The sequence below is a fragment of the Narcine bancroftii genome, chromosome 3, assembly GCF_036971445.1.
Source record: "Narcine bancroftii isolate sNarBan1 chromosome 3, sNarBan1.hap1, whole genome shotgun sequence".
NCBI lineage: Eukaryota > Metazoa > Chordata > Chondrichthyes > Torpediniformes > Narcinidae > Narcine > Narcine bancroftii.
Genome location: NC_091471.1, coordinates 48,566,748 through 48,589,707, shown reverse-complemented (window position 1 = coordinate 48,589,707; position 22,960 = coordinate 48,566,748). Strand labels below are relative to the sequence as shown.

Below are 22,960 nucleotides of genomic sequence, written 5' to 3'. Positions count from 1 at the left end.
TCAGGCTGACTTCCAGGCCAAACATTTTGGCAGTTTCCGCAAAGCAGGACGTCAAGCGCTGAAGAGCTGGCTCTGAATGGGCAACTAAAGCGGCATCATCTGCAAAGAGTAGTTCACGGACAAGTTTCTCTTGTGTCTTGGTGTGAGCTTGCAGGCGCCTCAGATTGAAGAGACTGCCATCCGTGCGGTACCGGATGTAAACAGCGTCTTCATTGTTGGGGTCTTTCATGGCTTGGTTCAGCATCATGCTGAAGAAGATTGAAAAGAAGGTTGGTGCGAGAACACAGCCTTGCTTCACGCCATTGTTAATGGAGAAGGGTTCAGAGAGCTCATTGCTGTATCTGACCCGACCTTGTTGGTTTTCATGCTTAGTACTATACTTAGTACTATTCCTGAAACTGGCAACCAGTGATATGACATGAAAATTGCATCGATATTTTTCTGGGATATTTTTACTGGTTATACACTAAAGCACACATGTCAAACTCTGGCCCGCGGGCCAAAATAATTATATTTGGCCCGCAAGATCATTTCAAAAATGTATTAGAGGTGGCCCGCTGGCCGCCGCGCCAGTATAGCGCATGCACATCTAATACTATAAATCCCAGAATGCATTGGCATCAGCCCGCTAATCGCCCCCACCTTCTCTGTTTACGTTGCAGGGTCTCACCGTGGACTCTGGTTTTGGGGCCTGGCCGGTGTCAGGGGAAGCCAAGGCCGCTTCCCAGCGCCCGGAACCGGAGGCCTCGGGCCTGACCTCGCCAGGACCGTTGCCCACTCCCCCTCCCTGCCGCAGGCCGACCCGCGACTCACGGTGACGGGGCCGCTGATCCGCCGAGATGCCGCCCTGCAGCGAGAGCCGATGCCCCCGCACTGTCGTTGTCCAACCCGGTCGCCCGCAAACCCCGCCCTCCCGCACACAGGCCTGAGTAAGGATTATGAACTTTAATCTCAGGATAAAACGATCTTCCAATAGTTTCATGTCACAGTGATAAATATATTCCTGGTTAAAAATGGTCCTGCACCTGGATACAAGCTCATTAGGCATAAAACTTGAAAAGTGTGTCAATCAAAGGATATCTGTACCAATGGAAAAAGGGCATGGCAAATAACCCTGCTAGAGTTCATGCCCACAATTAGTCACCCATTTGATTGCTTCAGGAATCATGTTATTCTCCCACATTCTCAATAGCCCTCAGATTTTACTATTCGACAGCACACTAGCAACATTTGACAAATCCTCTATAGAGAAATATAATTTATTGAATATTTTATTTCTCATTTGTTAATGCTTCTGTAAAGAGTTTATCCAAAACTATTATTAAACATTTACTTTAATAAGAAAAAGTTTAACATTACATATGTTGAAAGAAGAGAAAACATGCAGATGTTGTTGAAAATTTTCAATAAATATTTAGTTCGGCCCTCGACTTAGTCCAAGTTTTTAATTTTGGCCCTCCGTTAATTTGAGTTTGACACCCCTGCACTAAAGCCTATAAACCTCTACACTATGCTCATCTCTGGTCTTCACACATCTGCCCTAATTTCATATTATTTTTAACCATGAAGACAGAGCTATTTCCATTCCAGATCATTGGAACTAACAGCAGCAATTAGATAAATTAATAAAAGTGCCCAGCAATGCATTTATTAAATGAGCTGATTATTCAAAATGACATTTTACGTTGCAAAATTTCAAAGTTATGTTTGATCTGTTAAATTAGACTTGCAATGAGTTTCAAGTTCAAAGTCATTTAAATAAGGACCAATTTGAAATATTCTAATGAAAATATTTAAATTCTTGGGCAAAACAGACTGGAACAAAATAAAACTATTTTTGTATTTTCATTACATTAGTCAGAGATTTTATAAATGCTCCAACACAAGAGGGGTTACTGGTGAAATTAGTATAGGCAGCCATTTTGCACAATACACAGCAATGAAATGAATAGCAGTAAGATGGTACTGAGGCAATGGATCCTCCTCTCCAGGAGACAAGTGCACAAAACAGTGCAGGACAAACCCTTCAACCCAAAATTTCTGAGCCTCCATGATGCCAATTTAAACTCCACATCTGTCAGCACATGGCCGATATCCCTCCATTCATTGGTTGTTCTTGTGTTTGCCTAAATGTCTCTTAAATATTACCATCATAGCACACTCCACATATCCACCATTTGTTAAAGATAAAGTTATCTCGTAAAATCAATTGTAAACTCACCTTAAATCTATCCTCTGTAGTATTTGTCAATTTCACCTGGGGAAGAAAACCTCTAACTACCCTCCCTATGTCTCTCATTATTTTATATTCTTTTATCAGTTTACCCTTCAGTCTCCAATGGTCCAAAAAAATAATCAGTTTGCCCAAATTCTCCTTTTAACTAGGCTACAGCCAGATAGAACCACAGAACACTACAGCACAGAAACAGGCCCATCTCGTCTATTCTTCTATTATTATTATTATTCTTCCTCATCCCATTGGCTTTCACCTGGCCATAGCCTTCCATATGCTCTCATACATACAATCTTCTCTTAAATATTCAAATCAAACCTGCATCCAACACCTCTGCTGGCAGCCTGTACCACATTCACACCACCCTGAGTGAACAAGTTCCCCCTTATGTTCCCTTTCAACTATCTTGTTGTATCCCTGGACAATTGTCCTCACAAATGAACAATCCAACAATTTGTGTCATCTGCAAACTTATAAATCGGGCCACCACTATTTTCATCCAAATAATTTATGTACATCACAAACCACTGATGTCCCAGCACTTATCACTTGCGTCTGTGGTGGGTAAACTATTGAAGAGGGTTAAGGGTCGGAAATACAAGCATCAAAAGAAGTACAGTTTTCTCCTATCAGATTTTTATCAAACAAGGGAAAAACCAGACTGGACGAGATTAGAATTAGATAAAATAGGGGAAAAGATACCTGAACACATATTATATAAATGGGACGAAAAATTGGTACAACATAGAACTTCTCCAGTATTACGTCATCTCCTCAATATTTGGAAGAAGATTCATGTAGAAAGAAATAAAACAAATTATCAATTACCAAAACTAATATTGACGCAAAATAAGCTACTCCCTTTTACAATAGATAACCTTTCCTTTAGAGAATGGGAAAAAAAAGGGATTAAAAGAATAGAAAATTGTTTTTCAGGAAGTAGATTCTTATCCTTTGAACAAATGAGAGATAAGTACAATATAACTGGAGATACAGCGCTGGCATATTACCAACTGAGATCCTACTTGAAAGATAAATTGGGAAGCAATTTGAGTTTACCAGAGGGAAGTAACCTTGAATATGTGATTACAGATACAATGTTAATCAAAAGATTTATAACAAATATGTATATTAAACTGCAAGAAAAGGAGAATGAGGAAACAAATGGTAAAACTAAACAAAAATGGGAACAAGATTTAAATATAAAGATAAAAAAGGAAACATGGGAGAAATTATGTTCTGGAACGATGAGAAATACAATAAATACGAGGCTACGTATGATACAATATAATTGGTTACACAGACTATACATTACACCGCAAAAGTTAAATAAATGGGACCCAACAGTATCTGATAGATGTTTTCGATGTAAAAAAGAAATGGGAACAACAATTCATGCAATCTGGACATGTGAGAGAGTAGAAAAATTTTGGGATGATCTCAATCAGATATTAAATAAAATAACAGAAAACAATATACCAAAGAATCCAGAGATCTTTCTCCTAAGTAACATAAAAAACAAAGAATTTGGAATTGATTTGGAGGATGCACAAAAAAGATTTGTTAAGATAGCCCTAGCCGTAGCAAAAAAAATGTATTATGTCAACCTGGAAATTGGAAGATAATTTTAAAATACAACAATGGTATATAGAAATGAATAAATGTATTCCATTAGAAAAAATAACATATAGTTTAAGAAATAATATTGAAATATTCGAACAAGTATGGGAGCCTTACATTAAATACAATAGCGAAAACCTACCGGGGACAAACATTACCTAAGTTGATGGAAGGAGAAGGAAAGAAAAGAATGGACTCAGTAGAATTTCTGGTGTATTTTTGTTGAATGACAACATTGTCTGACTGGTTTAATGCAACCTAGATTGTATACCTAAAATGGATGAGAGGGGGGGGTGGGGGGGTGGCTTGGGAGGAGGGGGGGGGGGGAGAAAAAGTCACTGTATATGTGTGAAAAAGAAAAAGTGTATATCATGGCTTATGTGATTTATGGTGTGAAAAATAAAAAATTTAAAAAAAAAGAAGTACAGTTTTCTCAGGGATAGACAGCGTGGCTTTGTGAAGGGTGAGTTTTTGAGGAAGTATCTAAAGAACCTAATGAATTTGGGCAGCAAATGTGGTAAACTAGATTTTAATTAGGCTCTTGACAAGGTTTATTCCCCATTGCCTTGGCTGAACCTTGCCTGTAACTAAAGAGGACAAAGATAATTGTGAAGATCCCAGCAATCCCTCTCTTACTTCTCTCAATAACCCAGGGAAGATCACATCAGGTCAGGAGGACATCCACCTTTTATTTTTAAAGTAAAATTTGGATTTCCTAAGCCTGTGGCTTTTGGACACACATTGGAAGATCCAGAACAAGCCAATGGGTTTCCACATTTAGGCTGGAAAAAGTAATCAAGAGTATAGAGACGAAATGGTGTGAGACAAACAGAACACAGAGGAAGAAAGAAACACAATGAGAAAGGAAATGTTACTGTGATTGTGAGTCATCCTAATTCTGCTTCTGAAAGTCCCTTTAGAAGTGTGATGGCCAATTACAAGGCTTGCCATAAAAGTTGCTGTGTTCCATGATATCAAGTTGTAAATTTCTCCCCAAATCCACTACAAATTCTTTTGGTGCAATCTCTGCAAACTGATGTGTGCCACAGTAAATACAAAACTCCTCCACAAATTGAGGATTCTGCAGAGATGAACTCGCAATTGAGAGTGATTATATAGTGTCAGAAAAATCTTAATGAGGATGTTCCCACGGGAGAAGTAATTTCTGGGCAATGGAGACCACAGGGAACTTCCCGGATTATTGATGGGAGGGGGTGGGAAGTCTCAGTGATAACTCAATCTCCTTTAACGCAGTCATTAAATGACTGTGTCCACTCTGATTTCTGCGAATGGAAAGAAAATTAGATTAGATCTTCTTTCTGAGTATGGAGCTTTGGCGAACTGCTGAATGCAGAAATGAGCAAAATAAAACCTTGAGATTTAAATGTGCTGCAGCAGGAGTCTGGGATAATCAAAGGGCTCGTTGCATTGAAGGTGCGGATAGATATTGTAGATAAATGTTTGAACGGTCGAAGAATTAAGGGTTTTGTGAAACAGGCTGGTAAGTGCAGCTAGGTCCACTAACAGATCAACCATCATCTTATTGAATGAATGATGATGCAGTTTTGACAGATCAGATTGCTTGATAGGCCTGCTCTTGCTCATAATTGTTAAATTCTTATGTCCTAGTAACTGCGACATTAACAGGAAAAGTAGTTCCAACAATATATCTCAATGTATAAATGATGACTTGGAGGACATCCGTTGGGCACAATATTTCTTTGTCTTTGGCTTGGCTTCGCGGACGAAGATTTATGGAGGGGGTAAAAGTCCACGTCAGCTGCAGGCTCGTTGGTGGCTGACAAGTCCAATGCGGGACAGGCAGACACGGTTGCAGCGGCTGCAGGGGAAAATTGGTGGGTTGGGGTTGGGTGTTGGGTTTTTCCTTTTTTAAAAGCATAGATAATACCCAAGGGTATCGTAATTAACTTTAAAAATATAGAAATATTCTGATCAAATAGGTCAGTAAATATAATATAATGCTGTAAAACATGAAGTGTTGCAACTTAGTAAAAAGAATAAGATGATGCAGTATAAACTAGAAGGCACAATTGAGGAGTTTTAGATTCACGCGTAGCACAACAGTGCAGCAGTTAGTGATGCTGCCTCATGCAGACCCAGGTTCCACACTGACATCATTCTGCTGCATGGAGTTTGGATGTTCTCTGTGTGAGCATATGAATTTTTGCTGTGACCTTCAGTTTCCTCCTTCTTCCCAAAGATGTGCTGTCAGTTTTCTTTTAACCTAGCAAGTTGATCTTTTGTGCAGATAATGGCAAAAAAAATCAATGGGGAGCTGAAGGCATAATAGGAAAATAAGTGATTAGCATACAGCCAAAGAAAGAAAGAATGGATAATGGTTGCTCATCTTGCAGATGACACCAACAATTGATAGCACATTGAGCAGTGAAGAAGGTCATCTCAGATTACAACAGGATTTCAATGAACAGGGTAAATGAACCAAGGAATGGCAGATAGAATTTAACTCACAAGTGCGAGATGTTGCATTTTGGAAGGTTGACCCACAGAAAATGGTAGGCATCTGGAGAGACTTGCTACATTTACAATATTTCACTTTGGATGAAATAAATATGAAGGGCATTTCAGATAGATAATTGCAGCTATATCTATTATCATTGCACGCTCTAGTAAATGTCAGTGCAGAATAATGAATAGACTTCAAATTTCAAATCTTTAAAATTCAAATATGGAAAATTTTGACGTCCAACACAAAGAGCCCGGATTATCACTTTACAATTTATCTAACACATCAACATTTGCTGACAAGAACTGTTGGAAGGATCTCCCTTCAGCTTGCTTCCATGACATGTTGATTCTCTTTTATTACGCAGCAATCAAAAGGTTATTATTTCCTTTTATTCAAGCTTTCAACAGGAGATTTCAATTTTGAACAATGAGCTAGGGATAGATTTTCTGGACACACATTTTATGAACTACACAAGTAAGCGAGATTCAGCCATCCCCAAGCTACATCCAAAAGAACATCTCATACGGGCACAGAAATAAACTCCTGTCTTTCTAGTCAGTCGGAGATAAAATGCCTCTTGCCATTATATACTTGGCATCTTAAGTGGAGCAAATCATTGCAAAATATTCCACACTGGCATTATTAAAGCAAAATCTGACAGAGACCTGTGCAAGGTTGCAAGGTTGGAAAACAACAATCCAGATAAGAATGCCTCCATTACAACCGGCTCACACACTTCATTTTTAAAGAAAAATCTTGTGCCAGTCCTCATGAAGAAATCACCAAAAGATCAAAGTTGACAATTTTAATAAGTGAATATGCACAGAAATCGGTACTCCTCCTGGAGTACTGAGAAAGGGGATAGTCAGGCTAAGGTAGGCAGAGGTGGAGGTCAGCCTCTGTTGCCCAGAAAGGAAGTAATAGGAAGAATAGTGCGATAGTTATAGGGGACTTGCTGGTGAGGCAGGCAGACAGAGGATTTTGTGGACGAGACAAAGAAAACTGGATGGTGGTTTTGCTCCCTGGTGCCAGGGTCCAGGATGTGACTACACGAGTCTTGAACATCCTAAAGGGGGAAGGGAAAGAGCCTGAGGTCATGGTTCACGTGGTTCACGTCAGTACCAATGACATTAGTAGGAAGGAAGAAGGGGTCCTGCAAAATGAATATCAGGAGTTAGGCAGGGAGCTCAGAAGGAGGACCACTAAGGGTATAATCTCTGGATTACTTCCTTCCTGTGCCACGTGATAGTGAAGGGAAAAATAGAGTCAGGTGGAGATTGAATGTGTGGCTGAAGGGTTGGAGTAAAAGACAGGGTTTTAAGTTCTTGGACCACTGAGACCATTTCTGGGGGAGATGGGACCTATACTTTAAGGATGGGTTACATCTAAATCCCAGAGGTACCAGTCTCTTTCAATTTTCCTAACATTGATTGGGAAACACAATCAGTGAGAGGGTAGGATGGCTTAGACTTTGTACAATGTGTTCAGGATTGCTTTTTACAGCAGTATGTTGAGGTGCCTACAAGAGGGGAGGCAGTGTTAGATTTATTGTTAGGGAACGGAATTGGGCAGGTGACAGAAGTCTGTGTTGGTGAGAACTTTGGATCCCTCATGGGTCCATTAGCTTCAACTTAAATATGGAAAGGGATGGGTCAGATCTGAGGTTGAAGGTCTTCGAGTGGGGGAAGCCAGATTTGAAGAAATGAGAAGGGATTTGCAGAAAATTATATGGGCTGATCTTTTTTCTGGAAAGGATGTAGAGGAGATTTGGAGGGTATTTAAAGAAGAGGTATTGAGAGTACAGGATCTTTACGTGCCAATCAGATCGAAAGGCAAAGCCAAAAGCCTAAGGGAACTGTGGTTTTCTGGAAAAATTAGGAAGTTGGTTCAGGTTAAGAGGGGGGCATTTACTAAATTTAAGAAGCAAAAAATGGATAAGATGTATGATTATTACATAGATTGCAGAAAAAACCTTAAGAAGGAAATTAGAAAGGCAAAAACAAGGTATGAGGTGTCAATAGCTGATAAGGTAAAAGTGAATCCTAAGGGTTTTTACAGAGATGTGAATAGTAAAAGGAGGGTTAAGAATAGAATAGGACAGCTGGAAAATTAGAGTGGTGAACTGTACGAGAAACCGTATCAGATGGGAGAGATATTAAACAATTTTTTCTCATCTGTGTTCACAAAGGAAAAGGACATTGGACTATGTGAGATACGTGAGGCAAATGGCTTAGTTATGGAAAAGATAGGGATTAGTAAAGAGAGGGTTTTGGAGCTTCTAGGGTCAGTTAAAGTGGATAAGTTTCCTGGTCCTGATGGGATTTTCCCCAGGACATTAAGGGAGATCAGGGAGCAAACAGCGGAGGCACTGTCAGTGATTTTTCAATGATCACTGGAGGAGGGTGTGGTGCCACGGGATTAGAGGGTTACTAATGCATCTTAAAAAAGGCTTGAGGCGTTGGCCAAGTAATTATAGGCCTGTAAGCTTGACTTAAGTGGTGGGGAAAGTTATGGAGGGTATTCTTAGAGATGGTCTGTACAAATATCTAGATAAGCAGGGATTGATCAGGAGCACCCAACATGGATTTCTGAAGGGGAAGTCATGTTTTACGAACCTTGTTGAGTTTTTCGAAGAAGTGACAAGAAAGGTGGATGAAGGTAGGGCAGTTGATGTAATCTATCTGGATTTTAGCAAAGCTTTTGATAAGGTTCCACATGAAAGGTTAGTAAAGAAGGTTCAGTCACTACGGATTAATAGAGAAATAGTAAGATGGGTTCAGAGGTGGCTGGAGGAGAGACAGCAGAGGGTCATGGTGGACAACCATCTGTCAGGATGGAAGCCTGTGACGAGCGGTGTGCCTCAAGGATCAGTGCAAGGTCCCCTGTTGTTCATAATTTATATTAATGATTTGGATGATGGAATGGTTAACTGGGTAATTAAATACGCAGTCGATACGAAAATAGGGGGAGTGGTAGATAGCGAAGAAGGTTTTCAGGGATTACAGAGGGATTTAGATTGTCTGGAAAATTGGGCTGAAAGATGGCAGATGGAATTTAATGTAGAGAAGTGTGAGGTGCTTCATTTTGGGGAAAAATAATCAAAATAGGACATGTGTAGTAATGGGGAGGACATTGGGGAATGCACAAGAACAAAGAGATCTTGGAGTTATTATGGTGCAGCGTTCCTTGAAGGTGGATTCTCATGTTGACAGGGTGGTTAACAAGTCATTTGGTATGTTAGCCTTCATAAATCATAGCATAGAGTATAGGAGCTGGGAAGTGATGCTGCGACTGTTTAAGGAGTTGGTAAGGCCAAGTTTAGAGTATGGTGTTCAGTTCTGGTCTCCAAATTATAGATGGGATATAGATAAAGTGGAGAGGGTGCAGAGAAGATTTACAAGGATGTTGTCTGGATTTAAATACCGAGAGTACAGAGAAAGATTGAAGAGGTTAGGACTTTATTCATTGGTATGTAGATGGTTGAGAGGGGATTTAATAGGGGTGTTTAAAATTATGAAAGGAAAAAATAGACTAGATACAAATAGACTCTTCCCCCTGAGAGCAGGGGAGATTGAAACAAGAGGACACAAGTTGAGGGTAAGGGAGCAAAATTTTAGGAGAAACATTTCAGAGAGTGGTGGCTGAATGGAATAATCTTCCGGAGGAAATAGTTGAGGCAGAGTCAATTCTTTCATTTAAGAAGAGGCTGGATATATACATAGATAAGAGGGAGTTGGAGGGTATGGGCGGAGAATAGGCAGGGGGATCTAGCGGAGTTGTTTGAATGAACCGGTGTGGACTTGAAGGGCCGAGATGGCCTGTTTCCATGCCATAAACTGTTATATAGTGTTTTTTTTGTTTTAGCTCAATTTGAGCATTATGTTTGGGTCAGACATTGTGGGCCAAAGAACTTGTTCCTGTCCTGTATCATTCTATCTTCTATTAAACAACTAGATTGCAATAAAAATCCTCTGTTTCTCTAAAATGTTTCAGGCAAGAAAATCTATCGTGTGTTATCTGATCTAATACAAGTGCAACTCCTGACAAGATCAGCTCCTAACTGTCTCAGAGGTTGAGGAACAATGGACCAGGGATAACCAGATAAATGTGAGTAACACTCCCATAATTGTTGGTATAAATGACTTGGACACTTTTGGAAAATTGTGACAATCCACTTCACTGGTTTCTCTTAATAACCTTGGAAAGAGAACTATCAGATATGAGTTTTGTTTTCCCCCAGCAGGACCATAACAATGGAAGGAAGAGGATTACTACAAAATGAAGTTTTTATTCTTTGTGAAGATAGTGAATGTAATGAAGTGAAGGATAAAAGGAGACAAATAACATCCCAAAGCATTTTTTTAAAAGAGCTGAACAGTGGCACTCTCACACAGTTAGTTAAGCCATTGTCTCAGGGAGCAAAAGATCAGAACTCAGTCCTGACATTGAGTGCTATCTAATGCTAAGTTCTCCCTATGATCATGTGGTTTCATTCAGATGCTCCAGTTTCCATCCACATTTCAAAGAGCTGCATGTTAATTGGCCACCATAAATTGCCCCAATGTGTAAATGGATGAGACAATCTGGGAGAATAGATGAGAAACATTAGGAGAATTTTAAAAATAAAAGGGATTCATCTAGATTAGCCTAGGGTTGTTTCCATGCATTCTGCTTCTCTAATTCTGAATATAGTTCTTGCTGTATTACAAAAGCAGCAGGAAAACAATGTGATAATGGCCCGATTTTCTAACTGAAGATACCTGCAATTCCGAGGAACAACAGCTAATATTCTGTCTGCACACTCTCCAATCAACATAAAGCAACAGTTTTTGTTAAACCCCTTCCCCGAACCTCTATCCCTGTCTTCTTTCCTCCACTTCCTCACCCGCTTTCTTTCCCCCTCGATTCAGAGAGCTGCATCCTCTCCTAATCTCTTTTTTCAGCTTTTTGTCTTTTACCCTCCTATCTTTATCCACCATTAGCCTTTTTCAGGTCCATTCTAAGCTAAGAATGCGCCTGAAGAAGCAGAAGCGGCCCTTTAAATTGCTGTTCAGGTGGCTGCATTTAAAGTGCAACGCTGGCCATCTGAAGGACACAGCTGCACAAGATGTAGCTCTGAGCGCACTCCGGCTCCTGCCCAGTGTCAGCTGTGATCCGCAGCCTGACCCTTTAACATCCGCTTTCAGCCAGCTGCATTCAGGTGGCTAGGGGAGTCACTGAGCTGAGCTGATTATCCCTCTCAGAGGAGGGTTATGTAGCTCGCCTCAAGAGCACCTCCTGCTCATTCAGGTGGCCTCAAAACAGCCGCATATTGCCTAAACATGTGGCTTTACATGCGGGGTAATTGGCCACCTGAAAGTGCCTTATGTCACATTTGTGGCCCGAAATGTGAAGTTAATAAAACATTAAACACAAGTTTTATCAGGTAAACTTCTCAGTGGTTTTTATTTTCCCGTTTCCTTTGTTCTCCTGCTTGTGTTCTTATCTCTCTCATACCACATGACTTCCGGTACATCTCATACATATTCATTATCATGACATCAGAAATAAACTTTACCTTCACTTACCAATATCCCTCGGAAACATACAAACATCGTAACTAATGGTAATACTATAACTCAACGACAGAAAATTTACTTCCTACAGCACTCATACATGCACTTTATGATATAAGATTAAAATACTGTCCCAAAGTTCTTATTAAAACTATGGCACAAAGTCTTCGTATCGTTTGGGCGCTTTCCGGTTTCGATTCGGCCTGCCTGCGATATTGTCGTCGCTTCCGGTTGTTCACTCTCGGCGTCGGAAATACTGCTCGCCACGGCTTCTGGTGTTTCTGGCGCTCTAGTCACTTCATCAGGAGTGCTGGTAACTGCCTCTGGAACATCATCAGGTCTCTCAGTTTCAGCATCTCGTATTGGCCTTTCAACCTCTTCGCTCGATGCATCTCTGGACTGGTACCTTTTTACACCTGATACATTTCTCTTATACAGGACTCCAGTCGGAGACTTGACTGTCACCATACTGCCACTTCTGGATACGACAGTATAGGGTTGATGGTAATAAGGTGTGTCTAGCTTACCACCAGTTTCATGCCTCACTAGAACATTATCTCCTGGCATGATGTCTGAGTACTTGGCTCCACGTTTCGAATCTGTGTACAGCTTTGCTGTACCTTTCGGATTTTTCTCCCAAAAAATGCTTCTGCAGGACTTTTTCCAGTGGTTGCATGAGGCGTTGCTCGATAGACAGCCACATAAGATAGCAATGCTTCTCGCCAATTTTGTCCTTCTGCGTGTGCAATCCTCAATCGTTTTTCAATGGATTGATTTTGTCTCTCTACTTCTCCGTTGGCTTGCAGCCATTTTGGAGTTACTTTATGATGGTGGATACCTGTGGTCCTCATGTATTCCGCAAATGTCTCTGAAATGAATTGTGGACCATTGTCAGAGTATAATGTAACAGGTAATCCATATCTTGCGAATATCTCTGCTAATGCTTGTATTGTTTTTTCAGTGGTTGTGGACTTCAACACCACGTACTAATAGTATCTGCTGTAGTAATCTATCACTACCATAATTGATTCACCCGTCGGTAAAGGTCCAAGAAAATCAACAGCTACGTCGATCCATGGTCCTGTCGGAAGTTGCGTACTCCGGATCGGTTCTGGCGGATTACTCCTACTTGTGATTTGACACCCGTGACAAGTTTTAACAAATTTCTCGGCGTCTTTATCACAACCTGGCCACCATACCTTGGTCCTGAGGTTTTGCTTGGTACCAACAATACCTAGGTGTCCTTCATGCGCTAAGGATATGATCTTTGGTCTCAATCTTTGTGGTATCACCAATCTGCAACCTCTTAATACACACTGTCCGATGCAACAAAGTTTGTCTCTGATGGGAATGTAAGCCTTGTGAGTACACTTGTCCCATTGTCCACTCTGTATGCATTCTCTTACTTCCATGAGTTCTGGATCATGGTCGGATTCTCTCTCGACTTCCTTCGTAGTCACAGCTTTCGGTGTCGACTGAATAGCTACGAAGCGTACAAAGCTCTCGGTTTCTGTTCCCAATTCTGACTTGGATTGTGGACCACCATCCTTCACCAATCTGGACAGCGGATCTGCAATGTTTGCTTTCCCTGCAATGTGGATTACTTTATATTTGTAGGGTTGTAGTCTGAGTACCCATCTTTCTATTCTGGCACATGGTTTGGATCTAGGTGCATAGATCACCTCTAATGGCTTATGATCTGTGATGAGTTCAAATTCAATGCTGTATAAATATGCATGGAACCTCTCACAGGCCCATACAAGTCCGAGTGCTTCTTTCTCTGTCTGAGAGTATCTTCTTTCCACATCTGATAACGATCTGCTGGCATAGGCAATGATTCTTGGTCCTCCATCATGCATCTGGACTAACACGGCTCCTAAACCAACTGGGCTGGCATCCGCTATGACTTTGGTTGATGCCGCCGGATCATAATATCCAAGACTTTTTGCATCTGTCAGGCTTTGCTTCAGTGCTGTGAACGCTTTCTTCTGCTCAGATCCAAAATGAAATGGTACACCTTTCCTGGTTAGTTTCCTTAGTGGTTCTGCCACTGTAGCGAAATTAGGAATGAACTTTGCACAAAAATTGACCAATCCCAGGAAACTCCTCACCTCTGTTGCGTTCTGAGGTGCACGTGCCTCTTCAATAGCTTTCACCTTGGCCTCTGCAGGGTTTAGTCCTTCCCGTGTAAGTCTGTGTCCCATGAAGTCCATTTCTGACACATCGAACTGGCACTTGTTTCCATTCACAGTAAGGTCTGCCTCCTGTAGTCTAGATAGTACACGCCTCAACCGTTTGTCATGCTCTTCCTTCGTTGGTGCATGGACTATGATGTCGTCAGAAATGTTGGCAACTCCAGGAATGCCTTGAATCACTCGATGGATTTCATACTGGTAGATCTCCGAAGCTGCATTAATTCCAAATGATAGTCTCTTGTAACGATACAATCCACAGTGAGTCACAAATGTTGTCACATCTCGGGAACCTGGATCCAGCTCTAATTGATGATAGCCCCATTTCAGATCAATTTTTGAGAATACCTTGCTGGTAGTTAGTTCTTTTTTTTTAAATTTTTTATTTTTCACACCATAAATCACATTAACCATGGTACACACTTTTTCCTTTTCACACATATACAGTGCCATTTTCTCCCCCCGCCTCCCTCCTCCCATCCCACCCTCCGTACCTCCCCCCTCCCGTCCATTTAAGGTAATAAAATCTAGGATACATTAAACCAGTCAGACAATGTTGTCATTCAATAAAAATACACCAGAAATTCTACTGAGTCCATTCTTTTCATTTCCTTTTCCTTCCGTTAACTTAGGTAATGATTGTCCCCGGTAGGTTTTCGCTATTGTATTTAATGTAAGGCTCCCATATTTGTTCAAATATTTCAATATTATTTCTTAAACTATATGCAATTTTTTCGAATGGAATACATTTATTCATTTCTATATACCATTGTTGTATTTTCAAATTATCTTCCAATTTCCAGGTTGACATAATACATTTTTTTTGCTACGGCTAGAGCTATCTTAACAAATCTTTTTTGTGCATCCTCCAAATCAATTCCAAATTCTTTGTTTTTTATGTTACTTAGGAGGAAGATCTCTGGATTCTTTGGTATATTGTTTTCTGTTATTTTATTTAATATCTAATTTAGATCTTCCCAAAATTTTTTTACTTTTTCACATGGCCAGATTGCATGAATTGTTGTTCCCATTTCTTTTTTACATCGAAAACATCTATCAGATACTGTTGGGTCCCATTTATTTAACTTTTGAGGTGTAATGTATAGCCTGTGTATCCAGTTATATTGTATCATACATAACCTCGTATTTATTGTATTTCTCATCGTTCCGGAGCATAACTTCTCCCATGTTTCCTTTTTTATCTTTATATTTAAATCTTGTTCCCATTTTTGTTTAGTTTTACCATTTGTTTCCTCATTCTCCTTTTCTTGCCGTTTAATATACATATTTGTTATAAATCTTTTGATTATCATTGTATCTGTAATCACATATTCAAGGTTACTTCCCTCTGGCAAACTCAAACTGCTTCCTAATTTATCCTTCAGGTAGGATCTCAATTGGTAATATGCCAGCGCTGTATCTTGAGTTATATTGTACTTATCTTTCATTTGTTCAAAGGATAAGAATCTATTTCCTGAAAAACAATTTTCTATTCTTTTAATCCCTTTTTTTCCCCATTCTCTAAAGGAAAGATTATCTATTGTAAAAGGGAGTAACTTGTTTTGCGTCAATATTAGTTTTGGTAATTGATAATTTGTTTTATTTCTTTCTACATGAATCTTCTTCCAAATATTGAGGAGATGATGTAATACTGGAGAACTTCTATGTTGTACCAATTTTTTATCCCATTTATATATGTTTCCAGGTATCTTTTCCCCTATTTTATCTAATTCTAATCTCGTCCAATCTGGCTTTTCCCTTGTTTGATAAAAATCTGATAGGTATCTTAATTGTGCGGCTCTATAATAATTTTTAAAGATTGGCAGTTGTAAGCCTCCTTGTTCATACCATTCTGTTAATTTATCTAGTGCTATCCTCGGTTTCCCCCCACTCCAAAAAAAATTCCTTATTATTTTCTTGAACTCCTTGAAGAATTTCTCTGTCAGTTGTATTGGCAATGCCTGAAATAGGTATAATATCCTTGGAAAAATGTTCATTTCAATACAGTTTATCCTTCCTATTAGTGTTAGTGGTAAATCTTTCCAATGCTCTAAATCGTCCTGTAATTTTTTCATTAGTGGATAATAATTGAGTTTATAAAGTTGGCCGAGATTTTTGTTTATTTGTACACCTAGGTATCTTATTGCTTGCATTTGCCATCTAAATGGTGATTCCTTCTTAAATTTTGAGAAATCCGCATTATTCATAGGCATTGCTTCACTTTTATTTACGTTTTTCTTGTAACCCGACACTTCTCCATATTCCTTCAATTTCTTATATAATTCTTTTATTGATAGTTCTGGTTCTTTTAAGTACACTATAACATCATCCGCAAATAAACTGATTTTATATTCCTTGTCTTTTATTTTTATTCCTTTTATATTATTTTCTGTTCTTATCAATTCTGCTAGTGGTTCTATAGCTAACGCAAACAATAAAGGTGATAGTGGGCATCCCTGCCGTGTTGACCTGCTTAAGTTAAATTGCTTTGATACATATCCATTTATTGTCACTTTCGCCAATGGTCCCTTATATAATGCTTTAATCCAATTAATATACTTCTCCGGTAAACTGAATTTTTGCAATACTTTGAACAAATAATTCCATTCTACTCTGTCAAAGGCCTTCTCTGCGTCTAAAGCAACTGCTACTGTAGGTGCTTTATTCCCTTCTACTGCATGAATTAAGTTAATAAATTTACAAATATTGTCTGTTGTGCGTCTTTTTTTGATAAATCCAGTTTGGTCTAAATTTACCATTTTCGGTACATACTCTGCTAATCTGTTTGCTAATAGTTTAGCTATTATCTTATAATCTGTGTTAAGTAAAGACATTGGTCTATATGACGCTGGTGTGAGTGGATCTTTCCCTTGCTTTAGTATTACTGTAATTATTGCTGTTTTACATGAATCTGGTAAGCTTTGTGTTTTATCAATCTGGTTGATTACTTCCAGGAGGGGCGGAATTAATAAGTCTTTAAATGTTTTGTAGAATTCTATTGGGAATCCATCCTCTCCTGGTGTCTTATTATTTGGTAATTTTTTTTTTATTATCTCTTGTATTTCTACTATTCCAAATGGCTCTGTTAATTTATTTTGTTCCTCTATTTGTAGTTTTGGTAGTTCAATTTTAGTCAGAAATTCATCTATTTTCCCTTCTTTCCCTTCGTTTTCAGTTCGGTATAATTGTTCATAGAATTCTCTAAAGTTTTCCTTAATTTCTTTTGGATTATATGTAATTTGTTTGTCTTTTTTCCTTGATGCCAATACCATTTTCTTAGCTTGTTCTGTCTTAAGCTGCCATGCTAGGATTTTGTGCGTTTTTTCACCTAGTTCATAATATTTCTGTTTTGTCTTCATTATATTCTTCTCCACCTTATATGTTTGTAGTGTTTCATATTTTATTTTTTTTACCCGCCAATTCTCTTCTTTTAGTTGTATCTTCCTTCATTGCTAATTCTTTTTCTACATTTACTTTTTCCCTTTCCAACTGCTCTGTTTCCTGATTATAGTCCTTCTTCATCTTGGTTACATAACTTATTATTTGTCCTCTAATGAATGCTTTCATTGCATCCCATAGTATAAACTTATCTTCCACTGATTCCGTATTTATTTCAAAATAGATTTTTATTTGTTTTTCAATAAATTCTCTAAAATCCTGCCTTTTAAGTAACATGGGGTTTAATCTCCATCTATACATTCTTGGAGGTATGTCCTCTAACTTTACTGTCAATATTAAGGGTGAATGGTCCGATAGTATTCTAGCTTTATATTCTGTTTTTCTTACTCTATCTTGCATACGAGCTGATAACAAAAATAGGTCTATTCTTGAGTATGTTTTATGTCTAGCCGAGTAATATGAATATTCCTTTTCCTTTGGGTGTTGTTTCCTCCATATATCCAAAAGTTGCATTTCTTCCATCGATTTAATTATAAATTTGGTTACTTTGTTCTTTCTGTTAATTTTTTTCCCAGTTTTGTCCATATTTGAATCCAAATTCAGGTTGAAATCCCCTCCTATTAATATGTTCCCTTGCGTATCTGCTACCTTCAAAAAGATATCTTGCATAAACTTTTGATCTTCTTCGTTAGGTGAATATACATTAAGTAGATTCCAAAACTCTGAATATATCTGACATTTTATCATTACATATCTCCCTGCTGGATCTATTATTTCCTCTTCTATTTTAAATGGCACATTTTTACTAATTAATATAGCTACTCCTCTTATTTTTGAATTATACGATGCTGCTGTTACGTGTCCTACCCAATCTCTCTTTAATTTCTTGTGCTCCAATTCAGTTAAATGTGTTTCTTGCACAAATGATATATCAATTTTTTTCTTTTTTCAGTAAATTTAGCAGTTTCTTCCTTTTAATTTGGTTATGTATTCCATTAATATTTAAAGTCATATAGTTCAACGTAGCCATTTTATACTTTGTTTATCTTCCCTTTCCGTTTCTCCATCATTACCTTTCCTTCTTATCCATTTCTGTTTTCTTGTTTTGAACCCTTTATAAGACAACATTCCTAAAACATCAAACATTTTCTTTATTCTCCTATTTAAAACTTCTTTAGCCCCAATCTCCCCTTCCCCTCCTGAGTTGTCCTTTATCCCTTGTCGGACAACCACATCTCCCCTCTCCATTTGGATTTGCGAATTCACTCACAAGCGTCAGCTGATTTTGCAGTGACCGCAACTCCTCCTCACCCAGCCCCCCCCAGAAAAGATTTCACTTTTCATATGTAACAAAGGTCACTCTTTTAGTTCCCTCCTTATTCCCTCTATTCCATTTCCTTCCCTTATTAATTCTTGTCTATACTATCTATATTTTCCTCTAAATACAGATACATTCATGTATGCACATTATACATATACACACATATACCTCTTTACCCACATACATATAAATCGTGGTCATTTTTACTCTTATCACATATCTTCATCTCTCTGGTTGTTTTGTAGTTCTGCAAATTTCCTTGCTTCCTCTGGATCCGAGAATAGTTTTTTTTCCATAAGATCGTTTTCGATGTATTGAACTCCTTTCTCTTCTTCAGGAGTTCAAAACTTGTGTCTTTTTAGTTCGCAGTCTTTTGTACTCTCGTTACACGTCTTCATCCCTCAGTCTATTTTGTAATTGTTCTGCAAATTTTCGTGCTTCCTCTGGATCTGAGAATAGTCTGTTTTGTTGTCCTGGAATAAATATTTTCAATACCGCTGGATGCCTTAGTATAATTTTATACCCTTTCTTCCATAAAATCGCCTTTGCTGTATTGAACTCCTTTCTCTTCTTCAGGAGTTCAAAACTTATATCTGGATAAATGAAGATTTTTTTTCCCTTTCTACTCCAGTGGCTTGTTGCCCTCTCTTACTTTTTCCATTGTTTTCTCCAGTACCTTTTCTCTTGTAGTATATCTTAGGAATTTTCCTAAAATAGATCTTGGCTTTTGTTGTGGTTGTGGTTTAAAGGCCAATGCTCTATGAGCCCTTTCTATTTCCATTTCTTGCTGTAGTTCTGGACATCCTAGGATCCTGGGGATCCAATCTTTTATAAACTCTCTCATATTCTTGCCGCCTTCATCTTCCTTAAGGCCCACTATCTTTATGTTATTTCTTCTGTTATAATTTTCCATTATATCGATTTTCTGAGCTAACAGTTCTTGTATCTCTCTAACTTTTTTATTAGATTCCTCTAATTTCTTTTTTAAGTCTTCTACCTCCATTTCTACTGCTACTGCCCGCTCTTCCATCTTGTCCATTTTCTTTCCCATTTCTGATAAGGTCATATCTATTTTATTCATTTTCTCTTCTGTATTGTTTATTCTTCTTCTTAAATCATTAAATTCTTGCGCTTGCCATTCTTTAAATGACTCCATGTATTCTTTAATAAGAGAAACTAAATCCTTTATCTTGCCTTTCCCTTCTTCTTCTATTTCACTGTACTCTTCCTCTTCCTCTTCTTCTTCCTCTGGGTTGGCCATCTGTTGTTTCTTTGTTGCCCTTTTCTTCTCTTCTTTCTTGTTTTCGTTGTCTTCTATGTTCTCTTCTTGCTGCAGGTGTTCTGCAGCTGTCATTGCCGGCTGTGGAGATCGACTCCCCAGCTGGTCACCCCTCCCGTCGGTGTGTTTATTTGCATGCGCGGTTGCGCACTTTTACTCGGCTCAGCGAGCCATTTTTGTAGTCCACTTTCTACCGACCTGAGGGAGCGGGTTTCTCTCTCCACCGCGGGCCTCTTCGAACAGGTAAGGGCTTCTCCTTCTTCCGTTGTCTTCTCTTCCTCTCTTCTTACCGTCGATTTCAATTTTTCTTTTATCGTCGCCATCTTCTTTCCACCTTTATACTCACTTTTCTTTAATTTTTATTTTTGTGCCCTTGTGTTTTCCTTTGTTTTTTACGACTTTTCTGAAGAGGGCTGGAGTTCACCGTCCGGCCACTACTCCATCACGTGACCCCCCCCCCCCCCCCGGTAGTTAGTTCTTGAAGTATTTCCTCCACTGTTGGTATAGGGTGTCGTTCTCTAATTATAGCTTCATTGGCCATTCTCATGTCAACACATAGTCTTATGTCACCCTTTGGTTTGGGCACAATCACTACTGGGCTGACCCATTGTGTTGAATGTTCCACCGATTCAATAATGTCTTGTTCGATCAATTCTTTAATTTTGGCTTCGACTTTCCCACGAAGTCCAAACGGAGTTCGGCGCATTGGTTGTGCCTTGGGTTTGACCGTTTCATCTACCGCTAGCTTCAATTGTCGACCTTTCAGCTTTCCTACTCCTTGGAAGACTGTGGGGAATTCTTGCTTCATATCCTCATATGACTGAATTGAATTGACACAACCTCCAATATGAAGTATTGCCAGGTCTTGCGCTGTGCTTCTACTTAGCAATGTTTCTCCCTTCTCTTCTATGACCATAAACTCTGCTTCGGTGTACTTATCTCCAGCTTCAACAGTTGCAGTAAAACATCCAATGGTCTGCAATGGCTTTGTTGCTGTGTATGGATACAGTTTCTTGGAACACTTCTTTGAGGTACAGATGATCTTTTTCCTTTTCAACTTCTCCCATAAATGTCGATCAATCACATTACTGTCACTGCCTGAGTCTACAATGACCTGAACTGTCACTCCACCAATGATCACTGGTACCTTCTCATGATGTACTTCATTCAACGTAAATTGGTAACAACTCTGTCCCTCCTAGGTATCATCATCGTCACCGTCTATCTGGCGAATGATATCTTTCTTTCCAGGATACTTTCCTTTCCCCCAGGCTTTGCCTTTGGAAGTTGTACTCTTCCTCTTCTGGTCTGCATTGGACTTGCTTTTGCACTTCTTTGCAAAGTGGTCCTTACCTCCACACTTTCAGCAAACTTTGCCTTTGGCCGGGCAATATGGGTCTTTTCCAAAGTGACCTCGGTTTCCACATCGATAACACTCCACATCCTGTGTCGACGTTTATCTTGGCTGGTTATGGCGATGTGAGAGCCTCTTAATTTGCTGGCTTGAGTTGTCTTTCAGGGTCATGGTATGAAATTGCCCTTCAACAGCCTCTAATGCAGCAGCAATGGTTAAAGCATCGGTGAGTTCCAACTCACTCCCTCTTTCCAGTAGACGTCTTCTGAGTTTATCTGATCTGCAGTGCTGTACGACTTGATCCAATAATTGGTTGTCCAAATCAGCTGGCATGTAATTGCATCCAACAGCTAGCTGGCGTAGTCTCGTCACGTACTGAGCAATTGTCTGGCCATCTTCTTGTCTCGTTCTCCGAAACAAATGGCGTTGAAATGTAGCATTCGGTGTCACTACATAGTGTGCATTTAATGCATCTACCGCTTTCCGGTACTCATCCTTTCTTCCAGTATTCAAAAGTGTCTTAAATGTTTCCCGAACTGAGGGTCCTGCAGTGAAAAGAAGTAATGCCCTTCTCTGCGCTTTTTGTTCAACTGTACCGGTATCTAGAAATAGGCCACGACTGTCGGCGTAGGATTCAAATTCTTCCAGCCATGCTTTCCACTTCACACCTACAGTGCTTGCATCACCCGTTGGGTCAAAATGAGCAATTCCACTATATGTTAGAAAGTAACCGTCTGCACCAGCCATGAGGAAATATTCTAGCCCCAAAAGTACTGAGACAAAGAGAAAATTCTTATCACCTTGAAGTTGTCTGTAATCCTCTGTAATCTTGTTTAGTCTTTAACTTTCTTCAAGCTTCTTTCATCCTCGTCGCCAATGTCACATTTGTGGCCCGAAATGTGAAGTTAATAAAACATTAAACACAAGTTTTATCAGGTAAACTTCTCAGTGGCTTTTATTTTCCCGTTTCCTTTGTTCTCCTGCTTGTGTTCTTATCTCTCTCTCATACGACGTGACTTCCGGTACATCTCATACATATTCATTATCATGACACCTTATGACTTCTTACCTGCCCCTTCCCCCACCTTTTCATTCAGACGCCTGCCTGCTTTTTGCTCATTCTTTGACAAAAATCACAGAACATTAGTTACCTTTTGTTTCCTACAGATGTTAAGTGACCTGCTGAGTTTCTCCAACACTTTTGATGTATCGCACTACCATCAGAGTGTCTGCAGACTTTCCTATTTAACTCAATATAACAATGGCTTTGATCGAGGAATGGAAAAATTTTGCTTCCTCATTGTTCAAATAAAACCACAGGATCTCACAGTAAGCGATTTTAAGGCAAATTCTGACAGGCGGAGGAGGGTGGAGGTCGTGAGTGACTGGTTGAGTCTCTTGTCCATAAGGAGTTTTAAGACAAGATCATACCTCGATGTGCAGCTCAAGCCCAAAACATTAGTTATGTATCTTTATCTTTCCTATATAAAGTACATACTCACAAAGATTAGCGTATACA

The 22,960-nt window shown here is 39.2% G+C and overlaps 1 protein-coding gene and 1 long non-coding RNA gene across 7 annotated transcripts in view; one reads left to right on the top strand and one right to left on the bottom strand.

Moving 5' to 3' along the window:
- znf532 (zinc finger protein 532) overlaps positions 1-22,960 on the bottom strand; it is a 163,220-nt gene that overhangs the window by 90,746 nt on the left and 49,514 nt on the right. The gene's annotated exons all lie outside the window — the stretch shown is intronic.
- LOC138757151 (uncharacterized) overlaps positions 1-22,960 on the top strand; it is a 66,000-nt gene that overhangs the window by 9,047 nt on the left and 33,993 nt on the right. For all 3 annotated transcript variants that reach the window (XR_011353377.1, XR_011353376.1, XR_011353378.1), the window contains exon 2: positions 10,335-10,448. This is a non-coding gene — a long non-coding RNA (uncharacterized lncRNA). The remainder of the gene's footprint in view (positions 1-10,334; positions 10,449-22,960) is intronic.